Source organism: Ornithorhynchus anatinus, chromosome X1 (genome assembly GCF_004115215.2).
Source record: "Ornithorhynchus anatinus isolate Pmale09 chromosome X1, mOrnAna1.pri.v4, whole genome shotgun sequence".
Classification (NCBI taxonomy): domain Eukaryota; kingdom Metazoa; phylum Chordata; class Mammalia; order Monotremata; family Ornithorhynchidae; genus Ornithorhynchus; species Ornithorhynchus anatinus.
Window position 1 is genome coordinate 63,302,576 of NC_041749.1, and position 6,068 is coordinate 63,308,643.

Genomic DNA, 6,068 nt, shown 5'->3' on the forward strand with positions numbered 1-6,068 from the left:
ATCAAACAGTTGTCAATTTCCTCTTCACCTGCACCATACCTGAGCAACATACCGATATACAGTATGTACTGATCAGTTGTTACAGGCGTATTAGGGTTTGGAAGGGAAATTTGACTATGCACAGCAGTGGTATGTACTGTCAAAGCATTGAAAAGTTGATTTCCATCATTTTCTCTGTAGTGATATTATACATTACATTTCTATGGGATGGTTTAAGCATGTTTTCACCTGCTGAGAGTCTGGAAATGAAGTCTTCAAAGACAAGCAGATTCCCAGAGTTAAACTCTATGAATCACTGTTTATTGATTTTCCTCACTCTCATGTTGTTAGGGATAGCTTTATTTAGTAAATGTCAACTGCTTTTCTGTTCATTCTTTGCCTTAGATATAAATATCGGTTGCTGATGCTGACACTAGTTAGTCACATCTGAAAGAGACCTCCATATCAACCTTTTCACAGTACATCTTTTGAATTGGCAGATCCTCATCCTGAATCATAGAGAATGTAAACATTTCAGGTGAAAGTCTGTAGGTATTTCATAGGCCTAATGCATTTACTTTCTAAAGACACTGTAAGGTTAGCAACTTTCAGAAAGATAGACACCAATTCAGCTCTTCTGATATGCTATATTTAAGGTTGACATTGCTTTTTCTCAAAGAGATGAGATCATTTTAGGGTGGAAATCATGTGTTTCAGAACTTAATAGGTAGGCTTCAGAGTTCCTTGAGAATACTGAGCCAGAAGGTGGTTATTATGGGAAAATTTTATCCGTTCATCCATTATTTTTCAGTTCTGTAATGGGTCAGAATTTAATGGCTTAATACCATGATGAGAGTAAGTGGTAACTTATAATGGGGTCACACTCTTTGTCCTCAGCTTGCCACTCAGTCACAGAAGTTCTTAGGAAAGGCTGCATCTTTCCTTTAATATTTCTGTTGTTTTATCTCTTTGAGAGGTCTTTTTGTGCAGCGTAGACTTGTCCATCATGAGGGGTATGTTCCTGGCATTTGGTAAAATTTGCATGCCAGAAGTTAAAGAATACACTGAATAAAAAAGAATACTCCTACCACACCTAGCATTGAAGTAGCATGGTGTAGTGGACAGAGCATGGGCCTGGGAGTCAGAAGGTTCTAATCCCGCCTCTGCCACTTTTCTGCCAAGTGACCTTGGGCAAGTCACTTCACTTTTCTGTGCCTCAGTTCCCTCATCTGTAAAATGGGAATTGAAACTATGATCCCCACATGGGACCGGGACTGTGTCCAAACGTTTTGCTTGTATCCACCCCAGTGCTTAGTACAGTGTTTTTCACAAAGTAAGTGCTTAACGAATACCATTGTAAAACCCAGCCCGCTCACTTCGCTCCTCTGATGCCAAGCTTCTCACTGTACCTCGATACAATCTATTTCACCACCAACCTCTCACTCACATCCTGCCTCTGGTCCAGAACGCCCTTCCTCTTCATATCTGACAGACAATTACTCTTCCCATCTTCAAGGGCTTATTGAAGGCACATCTCCTCCAAGAGACATTCCCTGCTTTTCTCTTCTCCCACTCCCTTCTGTGTGGACTTAAGTTGCTCCCTTTATTCATCACCCCTCCCAGCTCCACAGCACTCATGTACCTATCTGTAATTTGATTTATTTATATTAATGTCTGTCTCCCCCTCTAGACTGTAAGCTTGTTGTGGGCAGGGAATGTGTTTTTATTGTTATACTGTACTACCCCAAGCTCTTAGTAGAGTGCTCTGCACATAGGAAGTGTTCAATAAATATGACTGACTGACTACACTGCACATAATGTGAAAAGTATTTTCTTGTGTGGACTTATAAGCTTTAAAAGTAATGTTGTACTGCACATACATTAACTAATAAAGCATACAATAACTAGTGTTTGGCTGAGGTATTACAAGACAGGATGGGCAGAATACACATTTATGGGTAAAACTAACAGTGTGTCTGTTCTGTCAGTCAGTCAATTGTATGTATTGAGTCCTTAGTGTGTGTAGAGCAGTATACTAACTGTTTGGGAAAGTACGGTATAACAGTATAACAGATATATTCCCTGCCCACAACAAGCTTACAGTCAAGGGGGGTTCTCTCAACCATGACTCTAAAACCGTGTATATTTAAATTTTATTCTTTCTGGAAACATTGCATTCACATATATTTCCACATACGTAACAAGTTTGTTTTGCTGATGTCCATATTAGAAGAATATTTTTTTAAAATGGTATTTGTTAAGCGCTTACTATGTGCCAGGTTGAGAAGGATTAGAGTGTAGTAGAGGCCATTGGATTTGGTCGGAAAGAGGTAATTGGTAAATTTAGAGGAGTTTCTTTGGACTGGAGGGAGTGGAAGCTAGATTACAAAGGATCAAGGGGAGAACTGGAGGAGATGAAGTGGAGGCAGCAGGAGTAAACAACTTTCTTGAGGAGTTTGGAAAGGAATATTAAGAAGGAGATAGGAAAATAACTGGAGAATGTGGTGGTCAAGGGAGGATTTATTTTTTTTGGTTGGGGATACATTAATATGTTTGATAGCAGTGGGGAAGGAGCCATTGGAAAGTGAATGGTTGAAGGCGGTGGTCACTGAAGGAAGAAACTGTTTAAATAAAGTGTGAAGGGTTGGGGTTGGAGGTGCAGGTGGAGGGGGTAAATTTTTAAAGGAGGTGGGAGTTCTCCTGAAATGGTGCTGGCAAAATTGGGAGGGTAAAGAAATGGTCTTAGTAAATTTACTTTTTCACTGCTTTCTAAAATTAGAGAATCAAAATCTAGCAGGAGGAAAAGTAGATTGTTCTGATTGAAATCAATCAATCATATTTATTGAGCTCTTACTGTGTGCAGAGCACACTGTTTAAAGTGCTTGGGAAAGTACAATATAACAGAGTTGGTAGACACATTCCCAACCCACAGTGAGTTTAGTAAAAGTCCAAATGATGAATGACTTCAGTGGATTTTAAAATGTGCATATTCCAATGTTTATATATTAATGACTAAACAGAGTCCCTGCCTTCTGATCCGTGTTATATATTTTCTACCTTGCTGTGCCTGCCATATCATTAACGTGTCAGGCTTTTAAGGGCCAAGACTGTATCCTTTCTTTCTATTTGCCTAGACTGTAAGCTTGTTGTGGGCAGGGAATGTGTTTGTTACATGGTTATATTGTACTCTCCCAAGCGCTTAGTACAGTGGTCTGCACACAGTAAGCACTCAATAAATACTATTGGCTGACTGAGTATTGTACTCTCCCCTTGCCCTTAGTTCAGTACTCTTCATAGGTTAAGGGCTCAGTAAATATTATTGATTGATTGCTAGATAAGGTGGTGGCTAGGATGTGAGGCCTGTGAAACGTTTCCCAGATCTCCAGTCATAACAGGGTTAATAGTTTGATGGAGAGGATACCTTTCTGGTATCATGGGTCATATTGTCCTTGTCATCTTGTACTGGTAGAAGGGAAATGGCAAAATGGGTGGGTCTTTCACTCCTGCAGCTGTAACTCCAATCCTAGTTGACCTTGCAAAGTAATAAAGAGCGTGGCTTAGTGGAAAGAGCATGGGTTTGGGAGTCAGAGATCATGTTTTTGAATCCTGTTCTGCCACTTGTCAGCTTTGTGACCTTGAGCAAGTCACTTCACTTCTCTGGGCCTCAGTTACCTCATCTGCAAAATGGGAATTGAGACTGTGAGCCTCACGTGGGACAGGGACTATGTCCAACCCAATTTGCTTGTATCCATCCCAGTGCTTAGTACAGTGCCTGGCACATAGTAAGCGCTTAACAAATACCATTATTATTATAATTATTATTATCCAAATAGTAACATTTTGCAATTTGAAAATCCCTTACTGAATAGGAATCCTACTTGGAAGATCCATCAAAAACGTAAGCAAGAATGTTAGCCTAAATTATTGGCATCTGTTTATTTTCTGGCTATTTGGTTTAGAAGACTCGTGAAGTTCTAAAAGCTGCTCAAATTTCTTCAAAGCAAGGACAGAAAAAAAATTAAACACTGATTGAAGAATAGTCTCAAATAACATTAGAGTGACAACCTCAGACAGACCAGCCTAGTGTGTGGAAATCTCTCCTAAAAGGAGAGATTTCAGGAAAAGCGGGCTGGAAAATTGCCAAAGGCAGTGAACAATTCTCTGTCCCCTCTTATTTTGTATGATGCCACATCTTACACTGTGGGTTTGAGGATCAGAGGACCTGAGTTCTAATCCCCACTTGGTAACGTCTGCTGTGTGACCTTGGGCAAGTCATTTAATTTCTCTGTGCCTCAGTTATTTCATCTGTAAAATGGGGATTAAGACCATGAGCCCCATGTGGGACAGGGACTGTGTCCAATCTGATTGTCTTGGATCTACCCCAGCACTTATTACAGTGACCAGCACATAGTAAATGCTTAACAAATGCCATAAAAAAGTGCAATGTAATAACCGTGTGGCAGTCCATTTGATTCCCCTGCCCCCCGAGCCTAAAGCATTTCTTGGGGGAACCCCTAAACCACCCCCAATAGTCCAGTCACTGTGTTCCCCTATCAGCTCACTGTTAGCATGTTTGCCCCTCTAAGCACTTGAACATTTTTAATCATCCGCAGCCCTATGCTTTTTCCCCTGCCATGCGGCACCATCCACTCCAGAGGTTCCATCCTGAGGTGATATTTTATCCCATGGGAGATCTGAAGCAGGTCCTGTTGGCAGATATTTCAAGCAGCTAATGTATCAGTGCAACCATGGACTATCTTGATGTGCGTACTGTGTATACAGGGTGATGAGCCTGCCAGTTGCCAGTTATTCTTTTCAATTCTACTTGATCGCATGACTAGGATCCCACTATCGGTCCTGATGATTTTTCATTCAAAAGAGAACAAAGTTTATATACAAGGAAAACTTACTGGTAGTTGAGAGACACTTATCGGTTCTTTGGAAAAAGACACTTAGAAATCAAAGAATTACTATTGTCCTAAAATTACAATCTTTTGGCATGCAAATTCAGAACAGCACAAAATTTGCATAGCATCACTAAACAGAGAGAAATAGATGTTAACTAGCTTAAGATATATCACGCTACAATAGGTGTTGAAATGATTGCTGGGCAGCCACTAACCTACAGGATACATTCTCAGCAGAAATACCCAAAATAGTCACATCCACAACTCTTTGTCAGCATGAAATAGAAAACAATGATAGCTAACACCCAGCTAACACAATTAAAATCTTTTGCTTGCTTTAAAACTAATGAGCAAAGGAGCTACTGCATCTATTTTAACTTGAAGCTTCGTGTGTTTAAAAACAATTTGGGCCCTGTTTACTGTTCCTGAAATCCACCCTCATTAACTGAAAGAAATGTGTTGGTCCTAATAAGGTGGACTCTGTTTAATATATTTTTCATGAATTCAGCAAATATCCTGAAATTAGAAGTCTGAATAAACTGTTAAGAGTATGTAACCCAGCTGTAGTATGTCACGTTCACCAAGTATATTCAACAGCCATCAAATTAACAAAGGATGATAGGCTGAAAGTTTTTGGCATCTGGCTTTTTTCTGTCTCTTCAGTTTTGACAAATCGTGAAGTCCTAAAAGCTGCTCATGTTTCTTCAGAGCATACACCAATAACTCATAAGCCATATCAGGCTAAAGCTGGATGTTACTTTATTAATTGTTCAAAATATCTGGATCAATTCTTTCACATCCAGATTAAAACCTCTTGGGAAAATCACAATAGAATACGGTGGCACAATGACATGGCAGTTACAGGTTCCATCATGAGCTATTTACTGCTGATATATTATCTGTTCCTAGTCTTTTTTCTTCCACATCCAAAATGAGATCCTCATCCCTAGACTCAATTTTAAAACTAGGTTATATTGGCAATGCAACAGCAGCCTCCTGAATTCAAAGGAAGAGCAAGCCTTGCCTGGGAGTGGGGAGGAGAGGAGAGTGTGGTCTGCTATGCTCTCCTGCCAGTAAACATGATAATCAGGATAGAACTCCAATACAGCTCAATGTGGCCAAGAAATAGTTATTGATTAATTTAGAGTATTGCAATGATAGGGAACTTGATTTTTTGGCAGA